The following is a 19,708-nucleotide window of genomic DNA, read 5'->3' on the forward strand; positions in this document are numbered from 1 at the left end:
CACTTAGGACTGAATATCATTCTCCTTTTCTTATAGCAAAGATAACCATTCTGCCACGCTCCTATGGCCCTTATACATCTATGGTAGTTTTAGGGGAACCACTCTCCTTCCACCTCAGGCCTTGATCCCCCCCCCCTGGTCATTTACCAAGGACACTGGCTCCTGTCATAGCCCCTGGACAGCAAATGCAACTCAGGATGCTCTTTCACCATTCAGCTGCTGCTCCAGGAGGTGTGGTGAGGAGGAGTCAGGCCAGGAGAAGTTGGGAATGAGAGGAGGAGCTGGACCACGAGAGGGCAGGTGGGAGAAGACCTACTTTTCTCTCTGTGGCCCTGAGTGTGGCTCATCCGAGCTTCTCCTCTCTCTGGTTTCTTTATCCTCTGGGCCTGTTAAGGGCAGAGTTTTCGGCCTTCTTTTGCACATTAAAGAGTATTGGCTACAGTGCAGTATTGAACTCGAAGCTCTGTAAACCTTACCAAATTTCAGTCCCTAACTGATTTTCTAATAGTTCTCTTAATCTTTTTTCCTTTCAAAACCCTCAATCAATATTGATGACCTAATACTTCTGTGTCTCCCCCGAAAGGCTTGAACTTGCTCCCTGATTGGCCTTTTTTTTTTTTTTTTTGTGGCAACATTTGGGTAAACATTTGCCCTTATATGAAAATATAGACTGATTAAATCCTTAAATAAAACTGAATCTAAATGAAACTGAGGAGTTCCCGAGGTGGCTCAGTGGAAATGCATCTGACTAGAATCCATGAGGATGTGGGTTCAATCCCTGGCCTTGCTCAGTGGGTTAGGGATCCAGCACTGCTGTGAGCTGTGGTGTAGTTTGCAGATGCTGCTTGGATCCCACGTTGCTGCGGCTGTGGCCTAGGCTGGCAGCTGTAGCTCTGATTTGACCCCTAGCCTGGGAACTTCCATATGCCACATGTGTAACCCTAAAAAGCCAACAAAACAAACAAACAAACAAACAAAAAAACCCACCCCAAAACCAAAAAACAAATAAATGAAACTGAAAGGAAGAATTGCAACCTTTTCTCCTGTGCCAGGCACTGTAATAAGGTTTTAGGGGTATTCTTTCATTTATCCTGACCACGACTCTATGAGGGAGATTTGAGCATCATCTCCAGGTGGGGAAACTGAGTTTAGTGTGATTAGGTTGGTTGAGTAAGCCTACCCAGATAGTGATTGAACGAGCTGGAAATATTCTAGTTCTGTTAACTCAGTGCTCTCAACCACTTCACTCCATGAATACTGAGGGTCAGTCTACATGTATACATCTCTCCTCCACCCCTGATTTTTACTGAGCATCTACTATGAGCCATGGCTAGGACTGGATACCTTATGTAGGTTAGCACATTTAATTAACAGAGCCATTTACTAGCCGAGTTTGTATACAGCTAAGGATTCTTCCTTATCAACATTACATAGCATGGTGGTTAAATACGTGGAATTTGGCTCCTCACCTCTTGGGTTTGAATCCTGTCTGGGTTATTTGCCAGGATTCTGACAAGTTATTAAATTTCTCTGTGCCTCTGTTTACCCTGTGTGACAGACCCGCTACCTCAGCTACCACTTAAATGACTTAAAACTTCCAGAGTGAACTGGCTTTTGAAATGTGGCCCAGAAGAAAGCCAGTGTGAACAGCGAAATCTTTCTAGACAGTGACTCCAGCAAGAAAATCTTTAAAAGAAAAATGAAAAAGCACCTATCAAATACAAAATCCATAACAAGTTTAAAATGAGAATATTGCCCAAATGTGTCTCCAGAACTGTGAAGTGTGAGTGTAATGAACTAAGCCTTCTAATTTTATTCAAGTGACAAAGAAATCCGTTATTCAGAATGTTTAAATAGTAATGGCTGGCAATACTGGAGCCTGGTTTTGAGAGCAGGACACTGAGGTCTACTTCTGTATTAGTTACTTCCAAGATGTTTTAAGATTGTTTATAAAAGGGCTAATTGTTTTGGCTCATGAGTGGACTATTTATTGTGATTATTTATGCACTGCCGGGAGAACACGAGGTGCTTTCTACACAAACACAGGCTGTCTGTCAAGTAATACAGTTGAGCCTTGAGAGATGAAATACCAGGAGGCCAGTGTTACACTGATGCCCACGTGCACTACTGACTCTGACTTTTATGAGACAATCTAGGAATTCCTCATGCTCTTTGGGTCAGGCGTGAAAATCAAGTGAGACCATCTTTAAACTTTTGTGAGTATATAGTCAACCTTCTTTGTAATCTATTTAATTTCATTGACTGTCTTCCTTCTTCAGATTTTGCTTTTAATCCTCACCACAAGAGGCACCTCTCATCAAAATGTCCATTTTCATAAGAGCTGGGAGGAAAGCTTCCTAGAGGGGAGTGTCTGCTGTGAAGGAGGAAGCAGAGGGTTAGGGAAATCAAAACGCCAATCATCTGTGAAGTCTGCTGCTAGGGAGCAAAGCTATAAAAAAGGACAGAGTTTACTGCAAAAGGTTTCCCCCTGCTGGTAAGTCCCTGAATTGCACCACCATCTGCTCTGAACTCAGCTCCCCTCAACCCAGTAACCTAATGCAGCTGCAGGAGAGAGGCCTCCTTTCCCCAACACACAACTCTTAGTCTCAGACCCGCTGCAGATGTTTCTTTATGACCCGTCAAAATGTTTGCTAAATATCATCTGTTAATTTCCCAAACATCCTGGCTTCAGTCCTTTTATGTAAAACCTGATTCAAGATCTTAAAATAGATGATAGTAAAATAAAATATAAAGTAAAATACAAAAACATGAAGGTGCATTTGTCCTGGAACATCAACAGATTGTGCTGTTCAGTAGGATTCCAACTGCAAAGGACATTTCTTCATTTCTCCATAGTTCCACCACAGGCAGACTGATAAGTTGCTTGGTGACCATTCCTAGTCTTCAGCTTTTGGTCGTAACATTTTAAAAACATTGCCATGTGTAGCGAGAGCTCCTGATCCCAACCTCAGTCTGTTGCAGGCAGGGTCAGTCTCCTCCCCAACCTCAGAGAGTACCTCAGTGGGACTTCAGAAGAGTTGTATGGGAGGCAAAGTTGCTGCAATCAGCATCCCTTCATGGGTGAGGTCTGTAATCTCTCCTCTGAGACTGGTACCTGTCTCCATGTGATAAAGGAATCTCTGCTCCTCCTGAGGACTGTTTGCATGGTAAGATGGGATTCTTGGATGGAAAAGTGCTTAATCCAAAGGAAGGGTTTCCCAGTGGTGAACATTTTTATCATTTGGGGAAAGGGGAGTGGTGTAGCCCACCCATCAATCCTCCACCCGGGTTCCTCTACCACGCTGTGGATGGAGGATCAGTTACCATGACAACCAAACCTCCAGCAGTTGCTCTCAAGGGCCGGCAAGGCGAGCTGACATCAGGAGGTGGGAGGAAGTGGGGGCGGGGGGGGGGGGGAAGTCCGCTGGGCTCAGATCCTCGCCACACCCACGGGTCCCCTTCGCAGAGGGAAGTGGGGCCAGCTGCAGTCTGCTCCAGGAAGCTGGGAGCAGGCAGCTGGGCTGGGAACCCTTTGTGCTAAGGGAGGTCTGCGGAGACAAGCAGCCGCTGATTATAGGACATTTCATCAGAGCAGCTGCAACCGATCAGCTCTTGACTCAGTGCCTCTCAGAAGGTCCACCCTTTAGAAACTTCCTAAGCTGTGTGCATTGAACTTTATCCGAAAGTAGCTCTACTACTGTCGGAATTCTTTTAAAAAGAAAGGCAGCCTTAAACAATTTCTTTTTCCAAATGCCTGTGCGTTGGGGCAGGTAACTGGTTCTCGAAGTGTGTCTCTAGCCCAGCAGCATTACTTCACCTGGAAATTGATGAAAATGTGATTGCTAGTGCCTCATGCCGGACCTCCTGAGCAAGAAATTCTGGGGTAAGACCCAGCAGTCAGGGCTTTCACAAGCTCTCTGGATCATTCTGCATCATGCAGATGTTTGAGAACCATGGTAGCTGAGGAGGTCATACTTTAATTAATGTGGGGATATATAATGGGAAAGATAAGAAGCTGATCAAGTGGCACCCAAACCCTCCAACTAAGATGAGGTCAAAGGCAAGTTCTTGATCGCAGAGACTGATGGTTTCCCCTCCTTCCGGAACCTAAAGCACATCTTCAGTGTCCTGGTGAATAGTGCCTGCAGCTTTGATACTATTGTCATGGAAAACTATAATTTGTTTAATGATCAATGTTTTAGTGGAGTTTCTGAGAGTCCACCGTAGGGAGACGTGGGGAATGCCAAATTGTTAGAGAGCAATTTTTAACGCTCTCTGTAAGGCTTTTCCAACCAGCTCCAGAAAGGAAGCCTTTGGCTTCAGTAACTGTGACAGCCCTTAGAAGACAGTTGTGTGGGGGAGTTCCTGTCGTGGCGCAGTGGTTAACGAATCCGACTAGGAACCATGCGGTTGCGGGTTCGGTCCCTGCCCTTGCTCAGTGGGTTAACGATCCGGCGTTGCGGTGAGCTGTGGTGTAGGTTGCAGACGCGGCTCGGATCACACGTTGCTGTGGCTCTGGCGTAGGCCAGTGGCTACAGCTCCGATTAGACCCCTAGCCTGGGAACCTCCATATGCCGCAGAAGCGGCCCAAAGAAATAGCAAAAAGACCAAAAAAAAAAAAAAAAAAGAAGACAGTTGTGCGATGTGACCACAATGAACTATTATTAGGAGCCTAGTGCTTTTTTCACAGGGTATCATGATGTGTGTGCCTCTCTCTGGTTGGAAGGTGGTTTTGCACCTTATCTTTTCACCAATTTTGCAAAGTGCTCAGCACAGGCACAGTTTCCTCTTACTGGCCAGAATTTGAGTAACAGCCACCATTGCTGGGAGACCCACTGTCTGAAGACAGATAACATTCCAGTTTTTTTCCTGAATTCTCATCACATTCCAAAGGCAGGGACTTTTAATCTCTCCATTTAACAGGTAAAGAAAATAAGGCTGCTGAGAAGTCAGTCACCCAAATTCCCCATCACTCTAGGATTAGAACCCTGGGCAGTCTGACTCCAGAGACCTTGGGGTTAACCAAACCTCCTGCAGGCCCCAGAGCAAGGGTCACCTCCTTGCCCCGTCTCTGTAGAGACCACCTCTCCTTCTTTGTGCCACCGTTAATATTGCACCTGCTAAGTAGCAGAGTATTTACATCGGGTATCTATCTCATTTTATCCTCACAGCTGCCCTGTGAAGTAGGAATAGTGTCAAGATCCCCAAGTGACAGATGAGGAAACTGAGGCTCTGAGCAGCCAGCTGCCCATCTGAACACACACGAATGACTTGTGGCTGAACCAAGGATCAAACCAGGAAGTGAGTTCATGTCTAATACACCCCATTCTGCCACTTAGCACACCATGGCTTGTCCCCAAATTATTTATGTTCATATCCATGGTGATCAGGTATCCATGGCAGACCCTCTGAGTTAGTTATCCTGTTTTTTTCTTCCAAATATTCAAAAGAAACCAGGATTTAGAACGTTAAAAGACTTCTAAACATTATTTTATTTTAGCATTACAACAGTAATATATGTGGGGATAAAAAGTCAAACAATTCAGAAGCCCGTTAATCTTTTTATAGTCCCCATAGCATCTACTCTGCTGTCTGACATGAAGTGGGTGTAAATAAATATTGTCTGATTTCACATACAGGCACTAAGATTCCCAAGTGTTCACTGGGCATCAATATCTGTGCAGGGGGTGTTGGGATGCAGCTACATCCTCTGTCCTCATGCAGAACAGGTAATTCGTGTGACATGAATGGGACAAGGAAGAAGAGCAGGCACTGGAGGAGCCTGGACCAAGGGGAGTGACCAGATTCTGAGGTTCAGTGAAGGCCTCTCAAGGAATGGTTTATTGAGGCAAGACCTAAGTTCCTTGTCTGCACTCTGCTTGCTCACTCCATAGTATTAATTTAACTGACAAATGAAAAACTCTCATTCATTCATTCATTCAATCCATTCATTCAACTAGTATGTATTAAGCACCCATTCTGTGCCAGGTTCTGTGCTTGGCCCTGGAGAGTTTCAAGAAATAACAGCATTATTGAGATATAATTCACATATCATAGAGTTCATCCACTTAAAGTATGTAATTCAGTGGCTTTTAGCATGTTGGAGTTGTGGCACTATCACCATAATCGAGTTTAGAACATGTTTGTCTCCCCATCGAGAAATCCCATAGCCACCAGCAGCCATTCCTCGTCCCCTTAACCCCTCTGCACTAGATGTCCACTAATCTACTTCATTCATCTGTGGATTTGCCTGTGCTGGACATTTCGTATAAATGGAATCACATAAAATGTGATCTTTTGTGCCTAACGTCTTTTATTGATCATGTTTTTAAGGTTCATCAGTGTTGTAGTCTGAATCAGTACCTCATGACTTTTTTTTTCTTCTTAGGGTCGCACCCGAGGCATATGCAAGTTCCCAGGCTAGGGGTCGAATTGGAGCTGCAGCTGCCAGCCTACACCGCAGCCACAGCAGTGTGGGATCCGAGCCACATCTGTGACATACACCACAGCTCATGGCAACGCCAGATCCTTAACCCACTGAGCGAGGCCAGGGATTCATTATTTTTTACTGCTGAATAATGGTCCATGGTATGTGTAGATCACTTTTATTTATCCATTCATTAGTTGATGGACATTTGTGTTGTTTCTACTTTTTAGACATGATGAATAATGCTGCTAGGAAAATTCATGGGCCAGTCTTGGTGTGGAAATGTTTCTTCTGTATTTCTCACTTAGGCCTGAAGTTGCTGAGTCTTATGTTTTACCTTTTGAGGAACTGCCAGATGGTCTTCCCAAGTGGCTGCACCACTTTACCTTCCTACCAGCAGTGTATGAAGGCTCTGATTTCTCCACATCCTGACCTACATGTATTATTGTCTGTTTTTTTTGTTTTGTTTTGTTTTGTTTTGTTTTGTTTTTTTTGTTTTTTTTTTTTTTTTTTTTTTTTTTTTTTTTTTTTTTTGCTTATAGCCATCCTTGTGGGTGTGAAGTGCTTTCTCAGTGTGGTTTGGGTTTGATGGCTAGCTAACCTGGAGAGCTTTGAGCATTGAGGTGCCACAATCTGGCTTTGGTTTTAAATGAATCTGTCTGGCTAAGAATAGATGGTAGGGGAGAGAAGGGAGGGAGCAGGGCAGGGGGAATCAGTTAGGAAGTCACTGCAGTGATTCAGGTGGAAGGTGGTGGTGGACCAGGGAGGTGGCAGTAAAAGTGGTGAGAAGTGGTGGAATCCTAGAATCTGAAGAGCTCATGTAAGAAGCGTAGGATTTCCAGGGTCTTCATAAGACAAAGATTCCATTGTTGTCCTGGAGGAAATGAAAGACTGCCTGAGCCTTAGGATTTGTACTAAGGGTGGGAAGATGATGAGCCCGTGAGCCTCTTTTTGGTGGGGTCTATCCCAGGGTCAAGTGCCTGATGGCACTTGTGTTTGGGTGAGGATGGCTGTGGGGTCTGTCAGAATGCTTGAGATCGGCACCTGCTCCCTCACTGTCGGGGTGGGCAACTTTGGCCGTAAGGGTTAAGGTCTCTACACCCCAATTCTTATTTAGTTCCTAACTCTACTAGGAGTGTTGTTGAGGAGCTACCAGGGAGAGTCCAGACATTATGGTGATTTCCTTGGACACTGAGAAGAGAAGGAAAAGTTTGAGAGGGATTTAGTGGCAAAGAAGGCCTCTAAATGCTTGGCTGAGAGTCATCTTTGTGACTCACTTGCCATTCATATTTTTCATACTTTTGAATATTTCTTTCCTTCAGCCTTCTAAAAAATGCAAAAATCTTTAAATACTTCATTCAAAAATATAAGATGACCTTGACTTTTTTTTTGGCAATCCTGAGCCATATCACAGTCATATGTTTTGATCTAAATAAATTGGCTGGAAGTGTATCCATGGTTTAGGGACTGTAACAATCAACGGTTTCAGTCTTACCTTGTACAGGGTCACTCAGACCTTGTCATGTCTCTCTGTAAGATCTAGTGGATCAACCTGATTAAGGCTGATGCATGAAAGGCAAGGCAAGTTACCAACCATTCTATATTGAAAGACCTTTTTCCTTGACTGAGTAGCCTCTGTTGTCCGAAGAAGACAAACACACGATTGTTCCTGGGCAGAGCAGAGTCACCAGATCCCATCCTACCATAGTCCCGTCCAGATGGAACTTACCTTTGGACCCAATATCCATTGAGTTCATGGTAGCAATTTTACAAAGTCTAAAAAATAGGTTACTCACTTTTTCAGCTAAGTGTTTTGCTGCTTTACCTTTGCCTCTTTTTTCCAATTTCAAAATAAAAGGCATCATTTGGTTTCTGTACTGGTTATATACTTGATTTATCAGACATAAAAATGTGCAAAAATCGGTACCATTTTACAGTTACAAAACTAACAATAATAATACATCTAAGTAATGCTTTATACCTACCCAGTTTGTAGAGGAATTAAAAGCATAGACCTTCTTTCTTGATACTATTACAGAGTCTTGAGATGTCAGCCTAAGAATAATCTTATTCTCATGAAGTAAGAAAGTTTGACTAAGCCCCACTCACTCACTCTGGATTATTGCTATTTCTTGGTTATTTTCAGTTGTGGATGTAATGGAGAAGAAGGGAAGCAACTGTCCCTTTCATTTGGGAACCCCTCCCGTGGCAACCTGTGTTCTTATAGGTCCAGAGTTGGCAGAGGCTGGTAGCTATTCACCAAACCCATTTCCCTTTCTTTTTCAGTACGTGAAATATCTACCTTTCTCTGCCTCCTTTTCATTTTATTTATTTATTTTTATTTTTTGTCTTTTTGCCTTTTCTAGGGCTGCTCCTGCAGCATATGGAGGTTCCCAGGTTAGGGGTCAAATTGGAGCTGTAGCCACCGGCCTACGCCAGAGCCACAGCAACGAAGGATCCGAGCCACGTCTGTGACCTACACCACAGCTCACGGAAACACTGGATCCTTAACCCACTGAGCAAGGCCAGGGATTGAACCCACAACCTCATGGTTCCTAGTTGGATTTGTTTACCACTGTGCCATGATGGGAACTCCCCTTTACATTTTATATGGTTATGTTACTAAGTTCTGGCCAATGGCATGGGAGTGGGTTGATGTTTACTCCAGAAATACATGTATGGTTTAACATAAAATCTACTATGTTATTCATCTATTAATAAATTACAAGAAGGAAATATGTATGATCTTTTTCAAAGATGCCCCAAAGCGTTTGATACCATTCCACACCCATTATCTGATTTTTTAAAAAGTAGCCTCAAAATAGAATAAAATCCCTTTAATTTAATTAGTAACTGTTATTCTGTTCATGACATATCTTTTGAGAGCCAATGATCACAGCAAGAACTTGCCTTAGAGTAGCTTATTATTTAATCACTTAAGAGCAGTTTTGAGTAGTGAAGTTTACTAACGTGCAGATTTCAAAGATAGGAAAATAGTTTATTCCACTGAACTTTATTCTCTGTTGCTAGAATCTTTGATCCTAAAATTACCCCTTGGCTTGACTTTAGATATAGCAGCCAAATCTTAAGGGTCCCCAAAGAGTCTCAGGCTTGCATCATGATTTTTAAGCATAGGTGGCTTTCCTTCAGGGTGGGTGGGGTGAAGCCTTAAGGTTTTTCTACATCCCCCACCTGAGGCTTGGGGCTTCCTCAGAGGAAGGAACTTCTTGGCTCCATCATCTTGGAAATGAATTGAGACTCATTTTTTAAACTTCCTTAATAAACTTTTTCCTTTTTTAAGACTAAGGTTAAAAAAAAAACAGGTCCAGGTTGCATACCTGGCAATGAGATTGTGCTTATTTTGAAACCTCTCAAAATATTTCTGTCCTCCTTGAATTGGCTGGAATTTCAATTTATTCAGACAATGAACAGTCAAAGCGAAGCTTGCTGTATCTGGCAAATGGTACGAAAAGAGACATTAAACTGTTAACATGTTTAAGTATCACTGAGCAAGATTTTTATTCCCTAAATGCACAGCTTTGCACGAGGATGTCTAATAATTAGCTGGTAGACCAGATTACTCAGGAGTCTCTTCTGGTCTCATAAGTAAATAGGATTTCTTTGTTGTAATTATTTATTTCCCCGAGAGGCCAGAAAGGCTGTAATCTTAACAACAATTTTATCTGTTTCCTCTCTCTGTAATGATTTACTGTGTATACCGAAGAGACTGGGAACCCTCGTTGGGTTTCCCTAGTCTAGGCTTCCAGAAGATATTTCTCTTTTAAAGGTCCCAGGTGTTAAGCCAAATCCCCTGTTTATAGAACGCTAAGGTTATGACACAAGTCAATAAAAGCCTGGAAGTGCTGTTACTGCTGACATTGCACCCCTAACACACGCCATTGTGCCTTTTATTTCTCTTTCACAATAGTGTGGAGTTAAGCAGGGAGTGTAAAACTTCACTTTGAATTTCCTGGCTTTTGTGGGTTTGTTGAGCAATCCTAATGCTATTGAATTTTTTTCCCCTTGCTGGGTGGTTGTTTTTCTGGTGTGCAGTTGTGCATTGTATTTTTCTAAGAATTACAATGGTTAGAACACGTCATATTTGCATGAATGAAAAGCATAGACTGACCTTTGGCATTATAAGTGGAAGCAGAAGAATATGTGTAAAGTGTGTGAATTCATTTGAACCTGACAGTGATTTCCAGTGCGGAGGTGATTTTGGGTATGGAGTTCACTGGATGTCTTTCTCTCTTGTTTTTTCTAAGGCTGGCACTTACCACACATCTCTTCCCGGTTCTGAGTTCCATGACCTCATGTTGGTAGCTTGAAATTTGTCATGGCGGAAGCATTTACACCACAGACATTGGCAAATACTACAAATCAAGGCTTTTGCTTTGTTCCTTTTCTTTTCTCCCCCCACCCCTTTTTGAGATTGTTGTCTGCTGACCATAGGAAAGTTACATAACCTCTCCAGGGCTTAGTTTTCTCGTGTGTAGCTGGGGACAGTTGACGTCCTGCCTCATAGTAAGGGAGCCTGCTTTGCCAGCTCTGGGAGGCTCCTTAGCACGGGAGTCTGCAGACCGTGCCTTCTGGAAAGGCAGAGTGCACAGCACTGCTTGTCGGACTGTTGTGAGGATGAAATAGTTAATATACATAACTGTACAAGCCCTTAGCCCAAGCACACACTAAGCACATAATAAATGCAAGCATAATTATACTGTTATAATACATATATGTATTATTGAGATGTTTCCAAATGCACTCAAAAAGTGCTGTATGGATCTGTACTCTCACTACCAGTTTCCTTACTTCTTTGCCACGAGTGAATATTATTGGTCTTTCCCCCAGTCTAATTGCTGAAAAATATCTAATTATGGCATTCATTTGCTTTCCATTGATTATTGGTGAAGCTGGGCACCTTTTCATTTGTCTATTGGCCCCTGGATTTCTAAGAATTTTCTGTTTATGCTCCCTGTCTGTTTTTCTATTGGCATCTTCTTCGTCTTCTCCATCTTCTTAAATCAATTGATAAAAGCTCTTCGAATACTTTTTTTCCAATATTTGTGTCACAAGCATTTGACTTTTTTTACCCTGATTTATTTTTGTGTTTGTTTGTTACCCTAAATATATTTTAAATTGGTGGTAGCAAAAATCATTGTTTTCTGTGCTTGGTATTTTGCTTACCTAGGTATGTTAAACTTATAAACATAATCTCAAAAAATTTCAATAATTATAGCAGAGTAGTTCATGTTTAAACAGACGTCTAGGTTATTTTCATATCTATCCTTTATCCATTATTTTAATTTTATCATATTAAAATGTATAAATATCTATAACATAACTATTATAAATACATAGAATTATAAGTCGCTATTTTGTTATTATAACATCTCTGGTTCAACATTGGTATAACTGCATTTTGGTATACATCGCAACTATTTCCTCTAGGATCGTGCCAAATTGTCCCTGGTAAAGGTTATACTATTTTTCACCCTCACTATCAGTATATGAAAAGGTTATTATATACTGAGAAAATAAGAAATCTGTGAAGCAAAATGCTGTTCACATTGAGATTTGGGGATGCAGTTTGTAATATCTTTCTCTTGCAGGTAAGAAGATGTCTCAATGTCGGTCCAATTCTGATGTTGTTACATCTTCACCACATAAATTATCCAAACACAAAGACTGAAGAGCATTGCTAAGCTCTTTATCAGATCTGGGTAAATAACAACCGGACAGGCAGTCCTCACTGCTGTAGAATGTTCATCATGAAAGCTCGGGAAGAGACATAGCGCAAATGTAAAGAGAGGCTCCCTGAAGAAAGATGCAGATGATGTGCCTGCGCCGGAGCAAAGGCCATGTAACCCGGTGTGTGAATCAGAGACAATAAGAATGTGAGTCCTGAGGTACAGAGGAACCTCAGATTCCTGGATAGATTGTCAGAAGTGCAGGTGTGACCTGGAGACGTCCGATCTATTTCTGGTGTGAGCTGTCACACTACAAATTCACCAAAGGGTGCAGGAATGATTTCACACAACAGTTCACTGGGTGATTTACGTGGGTGCAGGCAGCGGGGTCAGGTGACACTGGCCAGCCAATAGACACCAGACCGTCTCTGCTGCTGACAATCAAGCGACACTGAGAGATGTCAGCAGCCAATATGACTGAGAACCGAGAAGGCATAATAACATTTACATTGATGTTTTCAGCTGCAATTGCTACATGCTTTTTCTCTGCTGTTGCAAAGATGCAATACGTGATTGTACAATAAATTCCCCAGCCTTCATTCTTTAAGGCTTCCTAAACTAAATTTGATCATTTCACAGCAGTGTTGTGGGTTGCTACAACTCTAAAATAGAATCGATACCTATCTTATGTATATGCTTTTTTCAGGGATCATTGTTTCTATTGCTTGAATACCAGTGCCATTTAATCAAAAGATGGAATTCAAGAAAAGGCAAGATTATATCGTCCTAAATGTTTAACAATATTCTGCATGCGTTGGACATTGATGAATATTTCAAGGAGTATCTAGTGGCTAATCCTTGTCACTTTAAGATAAAAGATTCAGCAGTTACACACAGCCAAACTCCTAAACCCAGACCAGAAAAGGATGATTATTTGGTAAGACCGAATCCAGCTCTTTAGATGCACAGGACCATGTTCTTCAGCGAGAAAGAGAAAATAAAGTTGAAAATAAAAAGAACACAGGTGCTATGTTCTAGTTTTTATTTATTTCTAATACCTATAAAGATGCAACTCTTTCCTAGACCTCAGTGTATTTTTTAGATAGAGCTGACATAAATGACCATCACAACCCCAAATGACAACTGCAGAAGTTTAAAGGCTGATTAGTTATTGTGCCAAGAAGGTAACAAAGAAAACCAACTATCCGCAATCTGAATTGAGGACTGGCTTAGTGAAATTCCTCTCCAGCAAAGGATAAAGTTTCTTTGCCTTTTCTTATTCCCCACGTGGACAGCAAATCTGGGAGAGACAATGTGGCAAAACCGAAGTGCTGCTGAAGCCCAAAGCAGGCTCCTGGCTTTACTCCTGGGCAGTGACAACTGTCTTTCTACCTTGAGAACATTGCTTCACTTTTTGGACCCCAGGCCTTCAGATGTAAATGAGGCTTCAAATTCTGCAGAATTTTCTGGGAATCTCTCCACCGACAGCCACGGGAAGCTGGGGGTCTTCTGAGAGATCAGATAGCCCCTGGGTATAGAAGAACCTGAGTTCTTTCTCGTGCAATGCAGGGAAGAAACAGGAAAGGGGGCTGGTGTTCAAGGACACTGAATTGTGAGAAGGGCATGGACCAGGTAGCTCTCCGAGGAGGCAAGAAAAGTCTCTGCCTTGGTGGAAAATTACGACGGCTGGGTCTACGTGAGGGACTCTGTCTATTGCATTCATCTCTGTGTCCCCAGAGCCTCACACAGTGCCGGGCATGCGGTGGGTTTCAGACTCAGTTTTACTGTCAAGTAAATAAAGCTTAAGCTTCAGGGTCCCTTCTCTTTGCATTCTAAAAAGATTTGCTTTTGTACTTGACTCTTTGTATTTGCAGTCTTATATATTCTTTTTTTCGTAAGAGGATCTCTCAACTCCTACAAATTTGGGCCCCACAAAACCTATACCTGTCTCCTGTAGGCATGCAAGAAATATTTGTAGACCTAATGAGTAACCAAAAAAATAAAAAAAGAAGAAGAAAGGAAGGAAGGAAGGTTGGAAGGAAGGAAAGAAGGAAGGAAGAAAACCCAACTGGGAAGATCAAATTCAAACTTGATCAGTCAGAGGCAGTGTTTCTAAACTGTTCACAAACAGCACCAGACAATGCTTCACCTCAATTAATCCAGCCAGTTAAAAGCTTAGTTCTCACTTGCCAACTGAAAGCTAAAAAGCAGATGAGACTGTGTCTCTTCTTAGAGTATTCTGAGTGTTTGCAGTACGGGTTCAAAGCATCTCGGGGGGGTAGGAGAGGGAGGTGAGTGTGGGAGAGTGTTGCGCTTGGCACTGTGCTAGGTTCTTTTACATTCCTTATCTCACCTAATTTATTGTTCCCATTTCATAGAGTAGAAATCTGAAGGTCGAAGAGGTGAAATAATTGTACTGGGTCATAAAACCGAGGCAGAGTAATAACTCAGGTAGTCAGTGTAGGAGCATGGGCTTTGATGCATTCTTTGAAAGGGCTATTGATTAACATTTGTGGCTTAAGGGCTCCAGGGAGTAACATCCCCACAGGCCTTGTTTACTATGGGGAGTGTACCTACGCCCAGATGGACATTAGTCTCTAATCCCCTGTGACTCAGTCTATGGGAAGAGAAGGGCAAAGAAACCATGAGACTTACAGGACATTTCCACCCCTAAGACTCCTAATGGACAAGGACTGATATCAGTAACTGGGCAAGGCCAATGGGAGAAAACCACATCTTTCTGGACCCCATGTTGGTAACCCCCATCTTTAAGGGGAAAAAAACCCCTATAGGACAATAAAGAGGGGGGCTCTTCTCCCCTCTCCCAGCAGCAGAATAATAACTGGGACCTATTTGCTTTCCTGTAATAAAGACTTTGCTTGCCTGCTGCCTGTGTGCTTGCAAAGTTCATTCTTTGGCTGTGTGAACAAGAACCTGAATTCTGGTAACGTCTTGCCAGCATCAAAACTATTAACCTGTAAAGTTGGGATTCTGAACCTTGATCTGTTGAGTCCAAAATCCTACACTTGTTCTTCACTACTCAGTGCCATTCTACAGGGAGAACATAGAGGATCCTTTTTGTGGGTTGTAAAAATTTAAATAAAAATATGAAAAGTGCAAAGAAATACTGCAGGAACTAAAGTGACTAGGGATTAGTGTATCAAGATCAATATCAACCTGATTACCTGTAGCATCTTTATTCTGCTGCTTACTAGAATAAGACCTATATTCAGGGTACACTGGGAAGCATCGGTGCATTTTGGGCCATGGGAAATTCAAGAAACAGTGAATTTAGAGGAGTCATTTGAGATAGAAGCTGTCTGTAGATGGTTCAAAGATCAAATCCAAGGAAACTTTTAATCAGAGGAATCCAAAAAGATGCTGAGACTAAAATGATATAAAATAAATAAAATCCGTGGAAATTTTAATTTCTGTGTGGTTCTGCAGAGCTCTTGGTTATTCATTCCTGGTAGTAAGAGGCCCTTGAGAAGTGAGTTTGGGGGACTGCCATGTGTGTATGGCTGTACTAGGCATTGATGATGTAACATCATTGATGATGATGACTGGTGATGTGATCCCTGCCCACAAGACTAACAGGATAGTTAGGGAATCACAGCACAGGTCCAGCACACAAAGAATAGAGTCGTCTTTGATGATGGAGGGTAAATTATGAGGAAGGGGTAGAAAATAAGACAAGATATAGTATGCAGCTAATTTTGTGGATTTCCTGATCTTTTTTCAGTGCCTCCCAGTTTAGAATATGGTCTCATGCGCATTGTCTCCCGCGCGCCCCCCCGCCCCCAATCTTGTGAAATAGGCAGGGAAAGTATTATTATTCCCATTATGCAGACAAGGAAGGAAAGGAACGCTCAGAAAAGTGTAGTGAATTGCCCAGCTGGTGAGTGGTTGAGCTGGGAGTCAAATGACTTTTCTGATTCCCAGGCCAGGGTCCTTCTTACCAGACAAGAGTTCTTTACCGAATCTTTTTTACTGGGCAGCATCTTCATTGCCCAATGCATTTTAAAACCAAGTGGGAAGTCTCCTATTCACCGAATTGACAACGAATGCACTATTTTGACTCCATATTAGTGTGTGAGAGCAGAAGTCTATGGCTTTGGAATCAGGCTTGAGAGATCTTTGGACACATCCTAGGAGTTGCCCAGTGGTGTGCTGTAAAATGGCCCTGGGGACAGGGCTGAAGGCTGGGAGGTATAGGTGGGTGGGTGGGTGGGAAGTCTGTTTTGCAGCATTGCTGATTTCCATTGTGTTAGTACTCCCACCACAGCCAGTTTTAAGCTATCAAAAGTTTAATGTCTTGTTCAGGAAATTCCTGAATATTTATTTAACAAAAGGCTCCTAGCTGGTAAAAAGCTTACCCACTTTGGCACCTGGCTTTTTAGCCTTTTCCACCCTTATATTTGATGCTAAGAAGCATCTTGCAGGAACATTTTGGACCTGACTTGAAAACCTTGAGCCTAGTACTGTGGTTATGCCTGCTTCTCTTCTTTATTTGTTCCTGTCCATTAGAATACAGATTCATATTCTGTATCTCATTGATTTTTTAAAAGTGGCTTGACTTTATCTGTCTGACATACACAAGTTGACTACATTATTGATAATTACTTCTCCTTTTTAATTCTTAAAGAACAATGTACTCCTGGTGGATCTGAATATCAGACTTCTAGGACAGACAAGAAAGATGGGCTTTCATTTAAATAGTCTTTCTTTCCTCATAGTCTGCAACATTTCTGCACAGAATGAATTCATTTAATATCTCCACCACTGCTGAATTTAATGTAGCTCAATGTTAATGAATGTTTAATTCTGAATTTCTGATGTTCTGATATTCCTTGCCTTAGTGGCACTACTTGACCATGATTAAGTCAAGAGATCTGCTTTGTTCTCTGGAAAATCTGGAGTGCAAAGTATCCATTCAGATTTATTTCTCCCTGGTGGATACAGCCCTCATTGGATACTAATGAGAATTACAAATGTGGGTAAAGGAGAAACTAGTGCCTTTGGAGTTGAGGGGCTGGTTATTTAAAGATGTATTGCCATGGCACTTAAGGAAAATGATTTATCTGTTTTGTTTTGTCCTCCTATAAATCAAGAATACAGCACAGCGTTAAACATTCCTCAATATTTATGCTAATATAAATTTGGGTTTACATACTTGACACTAATTCAGGAGAAGCAGTGGTATTAGAATAATGGCTACCTGTGGCAGCCACAAGTGTGACTTTAACTCTTTATTGGGCTACGGATGTTCCTGTGTAGAGCAGACACAACGGGTAATTCCCTGCCAGGAGGCGTTTCTCTGGTGGATGCATTCCAACCTCATTCTCTATCTTTTTGGGGGTTCCATTTTAGGCATTAGGTTAGCATGTGTATTTCTAATTTTCTCACATCACTGGGACAAAGTGAAGAGACAGAAGATGAGCTGTGTGGGAAATCAGAACCCAGGATGTGTGACTGTATCTGCAAATCTTGAGACAGTGTGAGGATCTAACAAGCAAACCAAAACCCCCACATGTTTGTAAAGGATGGATTTCATGTCCACTAAATTCAGTTTCTTCCTTTTCTGCGTTGTGTTGCATCACCTGCTTATGATCATCCCAAATTTCCCAACCTCTTTGTGCTTCAGTTTCCTTATAAGTAAAATGGGGATAATGATAAGACTTGCCTCATAAGATTACTATGAGAGTAAGTGAGACCAATGCAACACATGGTGCTTGCATGAGTGCTTGGTAGGCGGACTCTGTACATGTTCCAGGGCTCAGCATGCACCACGCACAACTGTATCTTTGCACTCTCAATTCTACTTGGTGAAAGTCCACTGGACCCCAGCAATCACAGGCAATTTTCTGGGGTGTTCTGTCAGGGATGTCCCCACTAGTCCGCAGTAGAAGCTCAGAGACTTGCTGGAGTTCCGGCAATGCCAGTGTCCTCAGTGCCTCAAGGAACTGTATGAATTGGGTCGATCTGATTAATTGCAGGTTGGCTTGGGGTGGGAGCACTGCAATTCTACTTTCCATATTTCTCAGTGTCTGAGTGCACTTTGATGTTGCCCATCTGCAGCCATCCCCAGTATGCACACATTCAATTTGGCGGTAGATTTCCGTTGAAAGATAGAACTGATGTAGACAGACTGTCATACCTCCCATGAAAATTTGGAACTTCTTTGATTACTTTGGATGCAAAGTACAATGAGAATTCAAGGCCTTATTATTATTCTTGCTAACCAGGAGACATGCCAGGTTTAAAGTCAGATTTGTTTCTGTGTTAATAATACATTTGTATTACCTTTCCTTGCAGTCCCCGTCTCTACTCCTGCTATCTTCAGTGTGAGTTTGCACTTGTCAAGATGAATAATATGCCGCATCAATTCAAACTCCACTTTTCCAGTGTGTTCAGCTGTAATAGTTTCACTTTGCCTTGATTCTGTTGATTGCTATTAAATCCTGGATTGCTTTAAATTCTGTGAGATAGTCCTCAAACTATCACTTATAAATTGTGTGCATTTATTAGAATCTTGCTCAGAACAAAGAGTGTTCAAGCCCCTGGAAAAGACTCCTTCTACTTCTGTTCTCTAGGTAGGAAAAACGATGGAAACATATTTTATCTTTTGAGAAAAAATAATTGTTTAAAAAGTAAATATAATAAATTACTGTGGGGAGGCTTTTTGTCTTTATTCGTTTCTTTTTTTCTGGATGGAGGAAAAAATAATCCCAATCCAATACACTTTAGTAAAGAGTGTGGATTGGGGCCAAGATACATAATAAATTTTCTTGTGTCCATCTGTACAGTATTGATGTAAATGAAGTGTTGGTTGAATTTATTATGAGAGCATTGTTCCTATGTAATTTATCTGGTTTCAAAAGCCAACCTCTAGCTCTTTTATTCTTAGAAGTATGGTTATTATAGACTACATTTTAAGAAATCCTGTCAGAGTATTATACATATCAAGGTTATTTTTCTATTGAAAAAAATTGGACCAACTTCAAAACCCATCCAAAATGTGGTTAAGTCAAGCTGAGTTTGGTAAATGTAATGTAGTGTTTGTTTAGCATTGGTTGAGTATATCGTGTAAGTGCAGCTGCGTACTGGGTGCTGGGCATAGGAATCCTAGGAGGCACTGGCCTAGAAGAGCTTATGGGGGAGGAAGCAAAGGACCATGATGATGAACCAATAATGAACCATGATTATTCCAGCTAGACTCAGTTTACCATGATGCTAATGAACCTTAAACTTAAACGAGGTTCTGTATTTGTATAGGTCCCTTCCAAGACCCTGGGTAAAACTCAGATAATATATTCACATGGCTACATGTTTTGTAAAATTTGGAAATATATTTCAATATTTAAATGCAATTGGAAAAAAAATTCAAAAATAAATGCAATTGGTTAGGAGCACTCCAACTTCCCCTCTTCATACTTCCCCTAGTTGGTGACAGGTGTGTTTGGAATGGCCACCAGTATTCTGGAGATCCAGTTGAGGGAAATTGGGTTGGGATGGCATTCAGTTTGGGTTTCCTGAACTGTATTTAGGTGGCTTATCAGTCACTTCCACGTCCAGCAGGTTACTGTTAACCAAC

At 41.8% G+C, this 19,708-nt stretch overlaps 2 long non-coding RNA genes across 5 annotated transcripts in view; both read left to right on the forward strand.

Annotated features, from left to right (window-relative positions):
• The window catches only part of LOC110257070 (uncharacterized), a 46,150-nt gene extending 32,197 nt beyond the window's left edge, over positions 1-13,953 (forward strand). For 2 of the 4 annotated variants that reach the window (XR_014829818.1, XR_014829815.1), the window contains one exon: positions 12,037-13,953. This is a non-coding gene — a long non-coding RNA (uncharacterized LOC110257070). Of the gene's footprint in view, positions 1-2,279; positions 2,495-2,982; positions 3,168-5,171; positions 5,302-12,036 lie in introns of all 4 variants that reach the window. The other 2 variants (XR_014829817.1, XR_014829819.1) reach the window with 2 other exon arrangements.
• Positions 1-19,708, forward strand: part of LOC146396001 (uncharacterized) — an 881,025-nt gene that overhangs the window by 76,735 nt on the left and 784,582 nt on the right. The window lies entirely within an intron of this gene.

The sequence above is a fragment of the Sus scrofa genome, chromosome 15 (assembly GCF_054392235.1).
Source record: "Sus scrofa isolate SSC_HxYL_T2T_F1_AM1 chromosome 15, Sscrofa_HxYL_maternal_Yorkshire_Landrace_v2.0, whole genome shotgun sequence".
Classification (NCBI taxonomy): domain Eukaryota; kingdom Metazoa; phylum Chordata; class Mammalia; order Artiodactyla; family Suidae; genus Sus; species Sus scrofa.